Source organism: Eriocheir sinensis, chromosome 9 (genome assembly GCF_024679095.1).
Source record: "Eriocheir sinensis breed Jianghai 21 chromosome 9, ASM2467909v1, whole genome shotgun sequence".
In the NCBI taxonomy this organism is placed as follows: Eukaryota; Metazoa; Arthropoda; class Malacostraca; order Decapoda; family Varunidae; genus Eriocheir; species Eriocheir sinensis.
In genome coordinates this window covers 25,633,783-25,652,456 of record NC_066517.1, presented here as the reverse complement: position 1 = coordinate 25,652,456, position 18,674 = coordinate 25,633,783, and the positions used below count along the sequence as shown (strand labels likewise).

Sequence of the window (18,674 nt, the reverse complement as noted above, 5' to 3'; positions counted from 1 at the left end):
CCAAGATGACCTACCAGAATGTGAGCATCGTGCTGTCGCCCACCATGCAGATTTCTCACCGGGTGCTCAATGTCTTCTTCCTCAACCGTGCCTACCTCTTTGGGGGAGTCGCCATCAAAAAGTGAGCCTTCGGGGACTTGGGGGAAGGGACACACCCACACACACCCACACAGAAGCATGGAATAGACTGGAGGAGGAGGTGGTTTGTTCAAGAAACATTTTAAGGAAAGGCACGGCATGGTGGTAATTACAAGATTTCTAGCACACACGACGGGGTTTTGACAAGCGGACAGGTGGCGTGTTTATGTCACAAGGGTGTATTTCTCCACGCTGGCCTCACGGTTTCTTTCAGGTCGATGGGCGGTGAGACTGCCAGCTCCAGGGTGAAGAAAGGGAAGAGCCCACGCATAAAAATACACCCTTGTGACATAAACACGCCACCTGTCCACTTGTCAAAACCCCATCGTAGTTGCTGGAAATGGAAAAGAATGCTGCTATCCAGTTTAAAATGTTGCCCCTGATGTTATAACTTTTTTCTCAATTAATCTCCTGTGTGGAACTTTATCAAATGCTTTAGCAGAATCGCAATATGCAACATCCACTGCGCTGCCTTCGTCCAGATACTGTGTCCATTGGTCCAGCACGGCAATGAGCTGCAGCCAGTACCGTTCATCATCTGCCCGTCCGTAGTATTGTTTTCTGCTGAGTAGTTGATAATTCTTCAAATGCTCTGAAAATGTTCTCTTATTATGGTTTCCATTATTTTGCATATGACAGGTCAAACTCACAGGTCTGTAATTACCTGGTTCATTTGTATCAGCCTTCTTATAGATGGGTGTAATGTTGGCCAGTCTTCATGTAACTCACTGGTCTGCAATATCTTCCTGAGTGTCCCTCCCCTCTTTTATCACCCGTGGGCCTGGAGTGCCAGGCAGTGTTAACAGTGCCACAGACAGTGTTATGTGATGCAAGACAGATTAGTTACCCAGTGTTAGGCTGTCTTGTTACCTGACCTGCCTACCCCTCTCCTGTGACATGGGGTCAGGTGTTATGCAGTGCTATGTGATGCCAGGCAGTGTTCATAGTGGCATAGATTTGTGTGGTGCCAGAATCAGTGTGATGAAAGTCATTGGTGCCAGGGACGGTATATGTATAGAATAACACCCAGGTGACCCTAGGACAAAGCCTTATTATTCTCCCTCACTCCCCTCAATGTTACCAGCTTACCGTAGGCATAACATTGTATCTTTCTGTTTCTGGCCCATAAATATTGCAAAAAAGACCATCAGTAATTACCGATGTTAACAATAATTATAAATGCATATTGTTATCTTTATGGGGCGATAGTTTGGGGTCAGAAAAGACAATACGCCAAGTACTACTAAGGGCTGGTAACCCTAAACTACCACTTGAGCCAGCTAAACGTAATATATGGAGGAGAAAAGAGAATAAACGAACCCGTGGACATACCCACAACTCCTGTGAAAGCCTTGTCAAATATGTGTAGGCCTACTTGTGTGCGAATATATGTAAGAGCATGGGCCTAACTTTTCTTCTTCCTCCTCAGGTTTTGGGCGCCCAGCCGTACACGTGAACTAACAGTCTTGGCTTCAGGGCAGGTCGCTAAAATGGTATGTGTGTGTGTGTGTGTGTGTGTGTGTGTGTGTTACGAAGGTTTTCATCATTAATATAAAAGCTTGTTGTTGGGGTGAGAGGTGGAGTCAGAGGTCAGCGATGAATACATACATTTATTGGGGTAGTGAGAACAGACTCCCGCCGTGAGGGGCGGCCGGGCTAACTGAGGCTTTCGCGCTGATTAATTTTTTTCTCGGTAGATGGTGGCTCGCGCTAATTGCGGTTTGCTCTAATTGATCTAGCGCTAAGTGGGGCTTTCACGCTAATTAATTTTTTTCTTGGTAGATGGTGACTCGCACTAATTGCGGTTTGCTGTAATTGATCTCGCTCTAACTGAGGCTCTCGTGCTAATTAATTTTTTTCTTGGTAGATGGTGGCTCGCACTAATTGCGGTCCGCTCTAATTGATCTCGCGCTAACTGAGGCTTTCGCACTAATTAATTTTTTTCTTGGTAGATGGTGGCTCGTGCTAATTGCGGTTCGCTCTAATTGATCTCGCGCTAAGTGGGGCTTTTGCGCTAATTAATTTTTTTCTTGGTAGATGGTGGCTCGCGCTAATGGCGGTTCGCTCAAATTGATCTCGCGCTAAGTGGGGCTTTCACGCTAATTAATTTTTTTCTTGGTAGATGGTGGCTCGCGCTAATTGCAGTTCACTCTAATTGATCTCGCGTTAAGTGGGGCTTTCGCGCTAATTAATTTTTTTCTTGGTAGATGGTGGCTCGCGCTAATTGCGGTTCTTCTAATGTCAGGAGGGAGCTTATTGTACATCTTGGGGCGGCAGAACTGAAAGCGCGCAATCCAACATTTGAAGAGTACCATGAAGTGTGATTCCAGAAGTGGCTCGGCGAGTGTTAATGCCTTCACCTGGCTGTACTTCATGTAATAATTCTCTCAAATACGGTGGACGGCCATTAATCAAAGCTTGGTGTGTCAAAACACATAACTTAAATATGATAGAATCTTCATCCAGGTATTTCTTGATAAAAGCAATATTTCTAAGGTGATATCCAGCTATCCTTACGACATTATTTATCTGACATTTCAGTGTCAAATTGGAATCCAGCAACACTCCCAAGTCACGAACACTTTCAACAATATGAATTTCATTACCACCTATAATCATGTTCCCATCACCAAAATAACGTAGAGTGTCCTTCCCCACAAACATGAATTCAGTCTTATCATCGTTTAATTTCAATTGCTTATAATGCATCCAATCCTTCCTTGACTGAATTAATAACACTATTGATCTTACCACTTGTATTTTCAATATCAGCGATGGAAAAGTAGAACTGGGTGTCATCAGCAAATAACTGCTCATCGGGTGTCTCTGTGAGAGACAATCCTGAGTGGAGGAGGCCAAGGGGACATCCACGGAGTTAGTGGCTGGAGCAAGTTATAGTAGATCCTGCAGGGAGGTACTCAGGATGGCCTGCAGGGAGAGTCGCCCGGAGGGACCCCTGGGCTTGGCGTCGTAGGGTGGGCGAGGCGACGCGCCCCCTGCATATGCCCCCATTGATTGATTGATTGTGGTGGTGGTGGTGTGTGTGTGTGTGTGTGTGTGTGTGTGTGTGTGTGTGTGTGTGTGTGTGTATTTACCTAGTTGTAGTTTTACAGGCCCGGTGTGGTCCCGTCTCCATATCTGCATTTATCCAACTTTTCCTTGAAGCTTTGCACACTGCCAATACTACATCCTCACCGTTCCAAAGCTCTATATCTCTTTGCAGGAAGCTATATTTCTTTATGTCTCTCAGGCATCTTCCCTCCCTCAATTTTTCATCCTCTGTGCAGGGATATGAACCTTTATCTGACTAATGAGACTTTCTTTCAGGGCTGTGAGGAGGAGGAGGAGGGAGGCTGTGGTGAGGAGGAGACTTGACAACACTACCATCGCCATCAGGCCAGGCTAAGGTAATGTCTGCTTGATCTTGTTAGGCTCAAAGGGAAGGGAAAGAAAAGGAAGGGAATGAGAAGGAAGGGAAAGGATAGGAAAGGAAGGGAAGGGAAGGGAAAGGATAGGAAGGAAATGAGAGGGAAGGGAAGGAAAGGAATTGAGAGGGAAAGGAAGGAATTGGAAGGGAAGGGAAGGGAAAGAAAAGGAAGGGAAGGAATTGGAAGGGAAGAGAAGAGAAGGGAAAGGAAAGGAAAGGAAGGGAAGGGAAAGAAAAGGAAAGGAAGGAAATGAGAAGGAAGGAAAGGAATTGAGAGGGAAGGGAAGGGAAGGAAAAGGATTGGAAAGGAAAGGAATTGGAAGGAAATGAGAAGGAAGGGGAGGAATTGAGGGGGAAGGGAAGGGAAAGGAATAGGAAAGGAAGGGAAGGGAAGGGAAAGGAAAGGAAGGAAAGGAAGGCATTGGAAGGGAAGGGAAGGGAAAGGAAAGGAAGGAAATGAGAGGGAAGGGAAGAGAAGGGAAAGGAAAGGAAGGAATTGGAAGGGAAGGGAAAGGAATTGGAAGGGAAGGGAAAGGAAAGGAAGGAATTGGAAGGGAAGGGAAAGGAAAGGAAGGGAAAGGGAAGGGAAGGGAAGGAATTGGAAGGGAAAGAAAAGGAATTGGAAGGGAAGAGAAGAGAAGGGAAAGGAGAGGAAGGGAAGGGAAAGGAAATGAAAGGAAGGGAAGGAAAGGAAAGGAAGAGAAGGGAAGGGAAAGGAAAGGAAAGGAAAATGAAGTTACAAAAAGAAGGAAAAAGTAATATATGAAAATGTGAGCCTTCCTCTGTACCGTGAACCTAAACACACATATTTGACAAAGCTTTCCTAGGAGTTTTAGGCATTTCCAGGGGTAGTTTTATGACCCTGGTGGTAGTGTGCCCCTTCCTCTGTACCATGACCCAACGAAAACATATTTGACATGGCTTTCCTAGGAGTTGTGGGCATTTCCAGGGGTAGTTTTATGACCCTGATGGTAGTGTGACCCTTCCTCTGTACCATGACCCTAAGAAAACATATATTTGATAAGGCTTTCATAGAAGTTGTGGCCATTTCCAGGGGTAGTTTAATGACCCTGATGGTAGTGTGACCCTTCCTCTGTACCGTGAACCTAAAAACACATATTTGACAAGGCTTTCATAGGAGTTGTGGGCATTTTCAGGGGTAGTTTAATGACCCTGATGGTAGTGTGACCCTTCCTCTGTACCGTGAACCTAAAAACACATATTTGACAAGGCTTTCATAGGAGTTGTGGGCATTTCCTGGGATAGTTGAATGACCCTGGTGGTAGTCTGACCCTTCCTCTGTACCGTGACCCTAAGAAAACATATATTTGACAAGGCTTTCATAGGAGTTGTGGGCATTTTCAGGGGTAGTTGAATGACCCTGGTGGTAGTGTGACCCTTCCTCTGTACCATGATGTTACAGAAGCACTCATTAGAACCAAATTGATCTCTTTTTTAAGCCTTTGCAAGTAGTTAATGTTAGAGTCGGAAACATCTGACAATCCCATCTTCTTACAGGCCAAGCAGTGCAGAGGAGAAGGAGGAGGAGGAGAAGAAGGAGGAAGAAGAAGAGGAGGATGTGAGTTCTATACATAAAGGCAGATCAATATATAGAAGCTTATGGAGTAGAGGAAATATGTCATTCTATGTATTAAAGAGGATAAGAGGGAGGAGAAGGTTAACTTGTAAATATAGGCAGAAGTTTATGTGCCAAGGAAAATATTTAAATGATTTGTATTATGCATGTATTGAAATGGTATGAACTTGGATGTTTGTATGTATAAGGCTATGGGATTTACTTACAAGGTCTGTAGTGGTTTTTTTACTTATAAGGTTGTACTCAGGATTTTACTTATAAGTTCTGTGGCTGTGGGTACCTCCTACAAAGCCTTTCTACTATGGCTATTAATTAACAAAAACCTCTTTCTTTCAGCTTGTGTACTGGCTCAGAAAGTAGTGAAAGGGTGCATGTTATCTATGAAGGCTATATCAATAAGTATGGAAGTGTGTTATGGCTATTAACAACAATCTCTCTTTCAGCATGTGTACGGGGATAGAAAGTTACTTGGCATATATTGAAATGTCATGCACTGAGAGTATTTACGTAAAGGGCCGGGGTTATTTCTTGTAAGGTACTGCGCATGATTTTACATATACAGCCTTTAGTGTTTCTTTAGGTTAAGGTATTTCCTATCCCAGCACGTATAAGAAACTTGGGTATGGATTTATGTGTGAGTTACTGAGTTGCATGTATACTAAAATGTGTATTTGGGATTTTCGTCTTCTGTGTTTTATATATGTATATCCTAAGAATGGTGTTTTGTTGGGAAAAAATGTTATGCACTGGGGTTATTTATATACAAAGTCTGTGGTTATTTCTTCAAAAGGTATTTCCTATCCCAGTACGTATAAGGAACTTGGTATGGATTGAAATGTGCGTGTTACTGAGTTGCATGTGTATGTGCACTCAATGTATTGGGGTATATATTGTGTATTGGGGGTATTTATTTCAAGGTTAAAGTACTGAATGGAGGGGAATTTATGTAGGGGAAAGGTCTGTAGTGGGGGTGTCGTAACTAACAACCTCTCCTGCAACAACTCCTACTGGTGCTTGTGTATAGATTTAATTATGTATTGGAGATATGTATTTGAAGGTTAAGATGCTGGATGGAAGGGTATTTATGTTGGGGTAATATGATAATGTCTGTAGGGATTTGTCTTAACTTAACAACCCCTTCTGCAATAGCTACTACTACTACTGGTGCTGTCCATAACTTACAACACTTCCGTACTAGGAGTATTAACAAAACCTTTTAATTTCAGCTACCAAGGACAACCTCTTCTGCTCCGGGTATCAACTCCTGCACTCCTGGGACTGGCATAACATCTGCATGCCCTTGTAACAACTCACTCTGCTTCTGCTATTCATAACACCCCATTCTGCGTCTGCTGTTGTAACATGTAACAAAGGGCATGGCTTCTGTATACTAACTCCTGCTCGCATAACCCACATGGATTTACACTTCTCTCTCTGCTTCTGGCCTTCGTATCAACACATTCTGCGCCTTCCTTCGTAACTAATCCCACGGCTTCTCTGCATGACAACTCCGGCTGCTTACGGCAAAATTTCGCATAACAATTACTCCTGCTTACGTATGACAATTCTCTTTTGCTTTCGTAACAGCACGTATGGCTTTTGCATGTGAACGCATTTCATTTCTGCTGCGCACTAACCCACACTGCTGCTTTGAGTATCCTAACGACCTAACCCGTTCTGTAAGCTGCCGCCCAGTGCTTCAGGTGACCCCTAACAAGCCTGTCGGATCGGCGTCTAGCGAGGGAGGTTCTGTCAGGTTCCGTTCCCTGCTAGAGCTGTCTCCCTTCACCTTAAAAAAAATAGTTTGATATAATTTGAGAGCAGCAGTACAGGCCAGGTATCAGAGAGGGGTTCAGGCCTATATGGGGACACCTCTGTTAGGCTTGTACCTCAATAAATAACTAGAAAAAAGTTGGAAAGTGTTAAACAATGACCATACGTAACCTAGTCATGTGTGAATCCTGACTATGGAGGGAGATTATCCTCAAACACGTACGGTTATATATATATACATGTCTTTTACCCACCCATGCGTGCAGTACGGGTGGTGAACTCTGACCTCTATGAAATAAATATACGTAACAGGAAAAAAATAAATTGGTTTAAAATATATTTCCCTCATCCATATTCGGCAGCAGATATGTACAGGTTGAAAAAACGGGTTGATATCTGATGTTTGACCCCACAGTTGACCGTTCGTCCCTGCGTCTGGGATCGCTACGTCAACATCTTCGGCCGACGTCTCGACCTTAGAGTTGAGTGTCCATCCCTGCGTCTTTGTGTACCTGCGTTAAAATCTTCACCACCATATGACGTTGAGTCTGGCGGGCGTTGTTTTGGAATCTCGAGACGGCAATTTCCCACGGCTGTTAAGGGTATGGGTCAGGCTGTCATGGGTGGCTGTTAAGGGTATGGGTCAGGCTGTCATGGGTGGCTGTTAAGGGTATGGGTCAGGCTGTCATGACTGGCTGTTACGTAAGCCTCGTCACGGTGTCAAGGCTCGTAAAACCACCCTTGGAAATACTAGCAACACAGCGTATATGGAAAGCCTTCAAGTGATGTAGTGACTCGTGGAAATATTTGCAACCTAACATATTTCGCCCGGTGGTGGTGGTGGTAGGGATCATGTTTCTTAATGGTCCCTCTAAGCGAGAAAAATGAGAAAAAATCATCACACACAAACCATTTCATAATATATATCAAAGCATTTGTGATCACATTATGCATCATCTATTTTGGGGGGGTTATATCAAGGCACAAATTTCAGTTGTATGTCTGTTTATTGAGGGGACTGTTTGGGTCTTGTATTTTCTGTTGTATATTTCCAAGGCCAAAAAGGTCAGTAATTGGGTTCTCAATGATGTTTTTTTAGGTTGATGGTACAGAGGAAGGGTCATAAAAGCACCCTTGTCTGTAACTCCCCTGAAAGCCTTGTCAAATATGTTTTGTTTTGTTTTTGTTTTTGTTTTTTGGTTTTTTTTGTTTTTTTACGTCATGGCCTATTGCTCCGGTAAGCTTCTTCCCAGTGGATCCTGATGGTCGGCCCAAGGCTTCTTCCCGGTGGGGCCTGATGGTCGGCCCAGCCCATTCTGGTGCAGGCAAGTGTTTATAGTGGTGCCATCTTGCATTGACTCATGCTGCCCTCCCGGAGCTCATCTTTAATCCTAGAATCTAGAGTCCGGGTTGATAGGTGGTCTTCTGGACAGCATGTGGGTAGTTTTAACCCGATAGCAGCGGGGATCATGTTTCTTAATGGTCCCTCTCAGCGAGAAAAATGGGAAAAAATCATCACTCACGCAAACCATTTCATAATAATATATATCAGCATTTGTGATAATTTTATGTATCATCTATTTTGGGGGGTTCAAATCATGGCACAAATTTGGCCCATCGCTGCTACACGGTAAAGCCACAAATTTGGCCCGTCCCTGCTACCGGGTTAAGCCACTCGGCGGCCTTTGGTGAGTGAAATTTACCCCTCATAGCCAGTGGATAGATGCAACCACATAGATTTCTGATCCCAGTATGTATATTTTGGGGGGGCGGAATATTTTAAAGTGAGTGAGACCTTCACAGCCAGTGGATAGATGCCTCATTATAACCTTTCTCCTCTTCTGTTCAAAGCTAAAAACCTAATCTTTTTCCCTCTTCCTATAGCTCAAGCCCATCCATAGGGGGGGGGATTGAGGTCTAGCACTGTCTTGGATAAAAATGTGAGAGGATTATCCCAGCTTAGCTCAGGCCCTTGGAAACCACTTATAGGGAAATACATGTAAGGTTGTGTCTACAGGTCAGCTAGTATTCCTCCTGTCTCATAATGCTTATAGTTTTTGCCTTCAACACTGATTTGATAACAAGGTGCCAATGCTCAGGTGAGGGAAAGTGCATGTGTGTGGGTGGGTCGGACAAAGTTCTTAAGCTTAAAAATAACAGGATTGATGTAGAAGAATGATTTACCCGCCCAAACAGTATGTACCCAGCCCCCTCAAGTACCCAGTGCAGTCTCAGCTCCCAATTATCTTTATTCTGGGGGTCAAAGACATTAAATATAAGTGTTTTCCCTTCCCATGTCAGCCCTAAGACCCTCAGGCCCCCAGTAATTGGTCACCTAACCTAACCAAGCAAGTGTCTCACCATAATACTGGTGGTAACATTTTAATTAACCTTTCCAGTGAGCAAAAAGAATTAATATGGAACTATGAATCAAATATCCCCAGCAATTAAGTCTCCACTTTGTTATGTAACATTAGTGAGGGTTCCAGTATATGTTAGATAATTACTAGCATTGTCAAGAACAGTTTTAATAGCCTTGTCAAGGGTTGGCCGAGAAAACAATATTATAACAAGCACTGAACTAATTCTTGAGTAATTGGACTGAGAAAGCCTTGATGGTACTCTATTTTTGCTATATTATAAAAAGTCTATAAGCGATGCCTTGGAAAGCTACCATAAGCAAGGGTTGGTCTAGATTATTGATGTCCAAGCTATTAATTATATGTATTTTCCCTTACCTGAAGCCCCCTAGCTCAAGCCCCCAGACCCTCAGCCTCTTCCAGACCTCCCCAGTAGCTACCTTATTTTCTGGGGGATCAAAACCATTAATTATGTGTTAGTTTTGATAATTACAAGTTATCAGCATGACAGCATTAAAGATTCAACGATGTGTCAGGCTCTACTCAGCAGGACTGATTTTTATATACCAATTATATGCTATAAATATAATATGCTGACTGAGTTTAGCATGTGATCTCTGAAGTCGATCAGCATATCCTCAAGTCAGCATTTAAAGTCAGCATCTCGGCTCTCGGTATTCAGCATGGTTCACTCGATGAAGAAAAGTGATATCTGAAGTCAGCTAACATATCCTCAAGTCAGCATTTAAAGTCAGCATCTCGGCTCTCAGCATTCAGCATGGCTTGGACTCGATGAAGAAGTGATATTTAAAGTCAGCATCTCTCTCTCTCTCTCTCTCTCTCTCTCTCTCTCTTCCCAGCACGGCTTAATTCGATATCAGCCCTTAATTGATGTTGCCGTTAAGTATAGCATTGACTATGATGCATGCAGGGGACGAGAAAGGTGAAAAAAAAAATATGACGAGGCGGAAGAATTATATATGGCGAGCGATCGAGTCCATTGGCGGGGGTGTTGCCATTCTGAGAGAGAAAAACTTGTTATTTTCTCGTAAGTTTATATATTAGAGAATTTCATCCATCCCTGTGTCTCGGTAAGCTAGGTCACAGGTCAAGTCATGCAATAAACATGTTCTGTACGAGTGTGATGACTCCGGAAACGATATATCAGTAGTGTACGCGCTGAGGTGACCGATCAGCTGATTGGGTAAGCGGAGATTTAAACATTACGTCATAGCTACCGGAGATGTGTGGATTTAAATTTACATAGATTTACATAGAAAATCAGACCACACAGACCCCATGGTCCAGACATAGGTGGTCTGTCCTTAAACCTAAGTGATTCTACGTTAATCCGATGGCTCCAGAACGTTGCATTTCTATATAGTTAATATTGAGTTGAGGGAAATACACGGTCGAGCTTGTTTTTCAAGGAGTCAGTCGTGTAACACTGGACCACTGAAGGAAGGCAGGAAGCTTATTTAGGGTGACCAGACGTTCCCGTTTTCAGTGACCTGTCCTCGGAAATGCCCCCGGTTTTCACTGTGACTCAAAGATGAAAAAAAAAAAAAAAAATGTTGAGCAAACTCTGCGTATAGTTTCCCCGCTCTGTCTCGCTTCTCATATCCTTCTGCACACTTTTGTACACTTTTCCACACTTACCCACGTCACCCTGCACACTTAAACACGTTATTATGCCCCGAGTTCAAGTGTTCTGAAGACTTTACTGATGCAAACTTTCCCTTCGGGTATCGTTTTCTTCTTTCGTTAATACTTAATAGCATACCCTGATCTTATTCGTCTCCCCTTATCCGTTATTTTGAGCGTGTTTTTACCAGTGAACTTGCTCTATTTATCCGTCGTCAAGTTCTAAGGTATCGTGTATTAAAGTTCCAACACTATGATGACGTCACGGCCTCCATTTTCCCTGTCGTCTGTGAAGGCTGCCGAGACAGCGCTGTATTTTTCTTGTTTTTTTAGGTTATTATAAAGTGCCCGGAAGCGCCATGCTGTGGGAAGGTTGGTGGATCCTTTGCCCTTATTTTAGTGTGCAGGGACAGGAAATCAGGGCGTGGAAATAGGGGAAAATTGGAAAATCTGTTTCATGTGATGGTGATGGCGGCGGTGATGACGGTGGTGGTGGTGGTGATGGCGGCGGTGATGGTGGTGACGGTGGTGGTGGTGATGGCGGCGGTGATGGTGGTGACGGTGGTGGTGGTGATGGCGGCTGTGGTGACAGGTGTTGGTGGTGATGGCGGCGGTGATGGTGGTGGTGACGGCGGTGGTGATGACGGCAGTGGTGACAGTGATGGTGATGATGACCGTTGTGGTGGTGGTGGTGGTGGTGGTGTATAATGGGTTGAGTTGACAGCCCCTGACCTGTCAAGCCACCAAACTGTCACTTAACTGTCATTCTCTTCCTGTCAAAATGTCGGGCACCTGTCAAATGTCAGGTGTTAGGTCAGGTCACGTTGGTCAGGTCACAGTCCACCTGGGTTTCTGTGGTGTGGAATGACGCTAGTAAACTCCACCTTCATTGACTAGCAATAGTGATAGGTTAGATTATTTCTATTTCTATACTATTTCTAATTCTATTTCTATTCTATTGTATTTTATTTCTATTGTTAGTATTTTTGTTACCATTAGGGTATTATTGAAGAAAGGGTAGCCTAAGAATTTTGACATTAATTTTGTCCTAAACTATTTGGGTGTTATTCCGGAAATCAGATTTGGTTAGGTTAGATTAATTGTTTGCATATTAGGTTAAATTGGGTTAGGTTGCCTTGGTAAAGATGTGGCAGGCTTTGTAATTCTCTGTTGGTGGTTGTCGCTGAGAGTTCGTGGGTGTATTTCTTGAGTTTTACCTGTAATTAGAAGGGGGCTTCGTGGTGCAGTGGTTAGCACACTTGGCTCACAATCGAGAGAGCTCGGGTTCAATTCCCAGGCGGAGTGGGAAAATTTGGGCGGCTTTTCCGATAACCTACACCCCTGTCCACCCAGCAGTGTACCAGGTATTAATTGGGGGTTGTGTCCCGTCTCCTGGGGTCTGTTCCCTTCTCCTATAATCCATCCCCTTCTGTCTCTCTCCGCCATATGACCACAGATGTTGCGTTGCCCACTAAACAAAACTTTCCAACTTTTTCCTGTAATTAAGTGATGGGGCTGAAAACAAAAATAAAAATGAACTAATGTAACCTGACCCAACCTGACCTGGCCACCCCTTGCTGTCATAATGGTGCTGGGTTATCCCACTACTCAGTTTTTCTGCCCTCAGCGCTCTGGTGTTATTTTCAGTCCTTTCAGCCGATGTACCCTGTCCACAGCTGGTAGCCTGAGGGTGACTTATCGGGGAACTTGTCACAGTAATTTCCGCACCCCAGCATGACACAGAAGGATGGCATTTGGGCAAAAAATCTGTCTTTGGGTATTAACGGTGAGGCTCATTGGTCCTCCAGAGCTTGCCGTAAAGAGAGTAACCCCATTGCTAAGTGTGAACAGTTACTCTCATGCACGCCACATACAATTTTAACCCATATATGCCCGTAAAAAATCAAGGTTCTTGGAAAAAGTTCTATGTCTGAGATGTATTAGAATATGACTTTACTGAATCATACCAAGTGTTATTTTGCCCTTTTACTGCATAATTTAGTAGTTATTTGCAATATGACTTTGTTGCGATAACGCAACGATGGGCACAATCAGGGCCGGCCCAAGCCTCCATGGGGCCCTAAGCGAAATTGTATTTGGGGGCCCCCTAAGTAAATAAACAGGTAGACAATGTTCTTACTGTAAATGTGTCATGTTTAATATATTTTTTATTGCTCTTGGGGGCCCCCTTGTGGCCTCGGGGCCCTAAGCCACCGCTTACTTCGCTTATGCGTCGGGCCGGCCCTGGGCACAATACTACTTGCGCGTGTTGCGAAAACGCAACGATGGTCAATGAGGTCCTTAGTTTCTTTATACAGTTTTGTGTATTATATCGAATCGTAAGCAATATCATTGCTTGATTATGAAAGGGTATTACTAAAGAATACTGTTTTGTGTTATTTATTGAAAATATCTTTACAGTAAAAAATTCAACATAATACATGAATAAATCAATACTATACAAAAAGTTTATATTTGCAATATTCTAACCATATAATGCGCTTTCCCTGTAATTAGGAGACGGCTATGGCCCCCATTATCTAGTACTAAACCTGTGCAAATTCAAAGTTATTAAAAATCAATTCAGAATTTTGTAAAATGAAAGAAGAATTCCTTGTCCTTCATGTTCATATTGCTAACCTACTCAGGGAGTACTTTTGTGATAATTTAATGAGCACTTAACATGCAAGGGAACATTGTATTTGTTGCAAACATAGACAGTTTGACTTTTACATTACCTTCATCGGCGTCGCCTTTCAGGAATACTCTTTGAAATATCATGCCCCTTATTGTCATCTCTCTCCTCATCTACATGTGCATTTTGAGCAGTAAGCATTCTCTGTCTGTGTGGATTACATGCTGGTACTCCATACTTCTTCAGCTGGTGTTGCACAACGTGGCGCGTAAAAGCTAAAAGATCTTCTTTATACCTGCCTTCCCTAGCAAATAACCATGCATTGTTCATATATGCATTCAGCAAATATGATAGAATAGGGATGTACCATTTTTTTTCCTCGAATTGCGATACGGTACTTGGATACGTTCTGGTCTAGCCTGTCTACACCACCCATGTTTGAGTTGTACATTCCAATTACTGAAGGCATGGGTATCACCACTCTTTTACATTCAGCTGCTGACCAACGCTGAACTTGCTTGACGGGGTGCACGCCACAATGTGTAGATGCGATGGTAACCACACCATTATCGTTCTAGAAAAGGACGCACTTTTACAAACTTGTCCTCTTTATCAAGATTAGTGTTGTCGGCTGCATGAAAATGTTTCATTATTTCATCGAAACGGTTTCTCCGCATTGAACTTGCTGTGAGCTCATTTCGAACATCAGGTTCCGTTGCCCAGTAAAGACGACGGCGTGGCAAAGTGTTGTAGCCAGAGAGCAACAAAATGCTAATAAACACTTTCATCTCATTGCATGACAACTGAAATGTGTGGTTTCCCTTTTGCACTGCATACATCACAGTATCTTTGTCCAGTCTCTCTATTGCAAGAGTGTCTAGGAACAGCTCAAATATTTCATGTGGTTGACGAGGTAGATCAGCTGTTTTAGGCCTGTAAGGGTAACTTGTAATTTTTTCCATGAAAGGGACATCATCCTCATGCCACTGTCTGTCTGATCTTGAGGCATTTTCTCCCAGACTTCCTCGAAATCGACTTTGAAGAACTAGGCTTTGGGGCATTATCCTCTTGCATGTCATCTTGCGGAGAATCTTCTTGGATACAAGGTGATTCATCGGTTCGGAGTTCAGCTTCACTCAGAAGCTGGGATCCAGTCAGATTTCTAATCTCGACATGATCTTCTTCACCAGAATCTTCATCAGTCTCATTCCCATCATCTGGAGGTGTTATGTAGATTGTTATTTGGTTTTCTGATTCTTTCATTGCACCTTCATCTTCTCCATCTGTGTCGTCCTCCATAGGCTTTTCAACTTCTTCTAAAATTTCATGCAACCTCAAAGGTCAGTGGGAAAAAACAAACACTGAGTTAGTAAAAGTGGGACATAAAAGAAAAGTAATTATTTTTATTATAAAGAGCAATTTTACTGTCTCTTCTCTGAATTTAGCTCTTGTTTCTATTGTATTGTCACTAAAGTTGTATGCCCACCGATGCGATAACGCAACACCACAAGGGCAGAGTGCCCATGGTTGCGTTTTCGCATCAGAAAATAAATGCAAATTTTACGGATTCATACGAAGTACACAACACCACCAAAGTTTTACATAATATCAGTATTGGGTACTAGAATCCATAATCTTACGATTTACTAGTGAAGGGAGCTTAAGCCTAACAAAATACACGATACTTACTTCTTTTTGTGAGAAGAAATCGAGTCAAATTTTAATGACACTTCTAGGAATTCCTGATACTAGGCATCTCTCTCAGGGGGAGAAAAAAAAAAACTGGACCAGTAGCTATGAGTGTCAGCTACAAACTGGCGAGTTCAAATCCTCTGTCACATTCTTTCCTGCGAGTACAAGTGGAAACATGTATAGGTATCTTTTGTGTTGTGAAAACGCAACCATGGGCCTATATGGGTTAAGTTTGATCACAGTTCCTCCATGTCCTCTTTTTTTGTTTTGTTTTTCACAGGAGAGGAAACAGTTCAAGGGCAGCAAAAAGGAAACAATAATGAAAGAAAAAGCCTGCTACTCACTGCTCCCACAAAAGAGTCAAGAGGCTGAAAGATAGGTCAATTTCAAGAGGAGAGGTCCTGATACCCTCCTCTTGATTGCTATACTGCAGTGTTCTACAAATTTTTCAAATGTCTTTCTGGGTGTGTGTTGTGCCGGGCTGTGTGAAGCTTAGTGTTTCCCTTGTTACAGGTGGACAGCAAACATTGTGGAAGCAGTCCTCTGAGTCATGGGGAGGACAACACCACAACAAACTGGTAAGTGCTTCTGTTCACACTAGTAACCCTTTTGGTGCACTACATGTTTTCAGTGCATATTAACACTGTCAAGGAAACTGTCTGCCAGGATCTTATTTATTAGTGAGTTATGATAATTTAAATCTAATAATAATCACTCAAGTTTTGGGTCACTTGACAAGTATATAATATTGTTATGCCAACCCCCTACCACACACCATCCACGGGCAGGCAGGCGGTGTGATCCCCACAACAACCACACGGGTACCAGTCACTCACAGCGGCCGACACAGAACACCGAGGGGAAGGAGGAACGAGGCAGGGCATAAAGGATACACGTTCAACACTAATTTCTAGTTTAATGACAGGTTCCTCACACAGTACAGCAACTTTCAAGGGCACAGAACAGTTAGTTCAGGGGCATGGCAGACACGCACACCGGATGCGCACAGCTCGCGAGCGGAGCACACAGATGAACCCGGCCGACGCCTCTCTCGCCGAGGGTGCCGCTGGGGAGATGCGGGCGGCGGCAGGCAGGCGGTGGCACCCAGGACGGCATCGTTGGTCCCAAGTCCTTGCTTAGGGTCATCACTGACGTCTGCCGCTTCACTCGCACCGCCCATGTTCTCGTTCGCCCCTTGGTCGGCCTCCGACACGTCCTCGTCGCTTCTGCTGGGCCTTATGTCCTCTCCTTCCCCGCCGTGGCCCCAGGAGTAGCGGCCTGGACCGTGGTAACGCCACAGCTGGTCCACGTGGACAACAGACGGGCGCTTTTGTCCCCGTCAAATCCAGTAGGTAACATCAGAGAGGGCTGCCACCACCGTGTACGGCCCCTCCCAGGGGCTCTGTAGCTTCAGCGAGAGCCCTCGTTGACGGCGGGGGTTATGCAGCCACACTGTCACCCACGGAGTATCTCACGTCCCTCTTGCGCCGGTCATATGTCTCCTTCATGGCCTGGCCTGCCACCTTGAGCTTGCCCTGCACGCGTCGGTGCACCTCAGCCAGGCTTTCCTGCAGTGCCGCTGCGAAGCCAGAGGTGACGGTGGGCAAGCTCACGTCGGGGGACTGCCCCGTGGCCAAATCCACCGGTAGCCTAAGCTCCCGGCTGAACATTGAACACAGAAAAATACATGCAATACACATAAATCAGTCTGTCCTCCACCACGTCCTCCACAGTCTCTTCTCGCGCCCCCATGGGGCTCCTCCTGTCAGCCATGCCATTGACCAGCCGCCAGTCCTCAGTGGGCTCTTCCACGCCATCCGCTCCACATGACGCTCGGGACAGTCGACACCAGCTCCTGGCCTCCACCCTCGGGGCAAGGTGCCCTCGCTCAGCCGTGACTACCTCCCCACACAGCCATGCACGAAAACCTCCTGGAAGCAAAGGGCACCACTCCGGTCACCCTCTCCAGCTCCCGTCCAAGGCCACCACAAGCCTTACTGGCCTGCGTCAGGTAGTCGAGCCCCAGCAAGCACGGCTCGTCTCAATCGGCGACGTCCATCGGCCGGTGCTCCACAGCACTGCCTACGCCGATACGAGCCTCCACTGGCCCCTCCAGCAGCACACACTACCCCGGGTCAGGCCGCGCCGAGCACTCCTCAGCCCCCGGTGTCCACTGTCACGCGTCGTGGCTACAACCGCTAAGCCTCCCACTGGCAACACGCTGGTCGGGCGGCGGCAGCTTACTCAAGGTGGGGCCCAAGGGCGGGAGACGGCTGGAAGTCGACTCCCTTCCCCAGCCCGTCCGCGCTTCCCGCCTGCGCCGCGCCCCTGGGCTTGGGGCAGGCGCTTGAACGGTGGCCAGACTTGCCACAGTCCTTGCAGCAAGGCTGAAAGGCGTCAGAACTCAGTCAGCCAAGGGAACGCGTCCTTCACTCCCTCGGACAACGACTGCGCATGTTCCCCTTCTTGCCACAGCCCCAACACGAGCCGAGAAAACCGTCCGGGCTCGTCTTCCTCGACTTCCTCTCCAAGCCCAGACACGCGTTGTCTTCACCACCCCTCAGTGCCTCTCGCTCACAACAGCCGACTCAGCACTCCCCTCTGTCTCTCTTGTCCCAACAAGTAGAGTTGCACCATGCTGAGCTAACATTGCATCATGCTACAATTTTATCACATTACACATACAAGCATACACATACAGCACATTCGTAACACTATTTTTTTTCTGGAATCATCATTATTTATAAAGAAGACATTTCCATTTACTGTTGATGAGGTTTCAGTGGTTACTTTCCTGAAGGTTACTGGTGTGTGTGTGTGTCATCTCAATAACCTTGACATTTTCATAGTCACATTGTCATGTTTTGGCTCGCCCTAAAATATCAAGATCTTTTCATATATAGCATCACAAATATCCAAAATCTACCAGAACAAAATAGTTTCGTCCTCACAGATTTCAGTGTGTAGCAAAACAGGGCCTTTTTTCAGTCTGAGAAACTAATGACCTACAATAACAACCCATCATTACAAAACACACCAAATCCTACCACAAAGAACTGTTAGGCAATCTCCAAAGGTCTGTCCCCTGAATCAATGAAGCAGACCAAGGGGCCTTTTTATCAGAGCCAGCGAGGGAAGAAATCTTTGCGGTTATTGCCCTAACTGAAACTTTAGTGCATGGTCTTTCAATGTCACTGTGTGTTTTCAGGATGATGCAAGTGAAGGCCACGAGAGAGAAGGGGGAGAGAGGACCAGGGAGTGATCCAATGTCTTGCTGCCCCACTCACTGAGACAAGGTGTGTGTGTGTTTTATTTTAATGTGTGGGTGTGTTTCAGAGTGACTATATCCTGTTATTATTACAGTATCTTGCTTTATAGTCAGACAGCTAATCTGTAAGTATTGGCACT

General features: G+C 44.9%; 2 long non-coding RNA genes across 4 annotated transcripts in view; both read left to right on the top strand.

Moving 5' to 3' along the window:
- The window catches only part of LOC126996253 (uncharacterized), an 8,971-nt gene extending 1,712 nt beyond the window's left edge, over window positions 1-7,259 (top strand). For both annotated transcript variants that reach the window (XR_007751125.1, XR_007751124.1), the window contains exons 2-5: window positions 1-121; window positions 1,568-1,631; window positions 3,466-3,545; window positions 5,084-7,259. The exon at window positions 1-121 is cut by the window's left edge and continues 10 nt beyond it. This is a non-coding gene — a long non-coding RNA (uncharacterized LOC126996253). The remainder of the gene's footprint in view (window positions 122-1,567; window positions 1,632-3,465; window positions 3,546-5,083) is intronic.
- Window positions 7,260-11,199: 3,940 nt separating this feature from the next.
- LOC126996252 (uncharacterized) overlaps window positions 11,200-18,674 on the top strand; it is a 31,777-nt gene continuing 24,302 nt past the window's right edge. Inside the window, exons 1-3 of one of the 2 annotated variants that reach the window (XR_007751122.1) lie at window positions 11,200-11,311; window positions 15,780-15,844; window positions 18,475-18,562. This is a non-coding gene — a long non-coding RNA (uncharacterized LOC126996252). Of the gene's footprint in view, window positions 11,312-11,513; window positions 12,304-15,779; window positions 15,845-18,474; window positions 18,563-18,674 lie in introns of those variants that run through there. The other variant, XR_007751123.1, reaches the window with a different exon arrangement.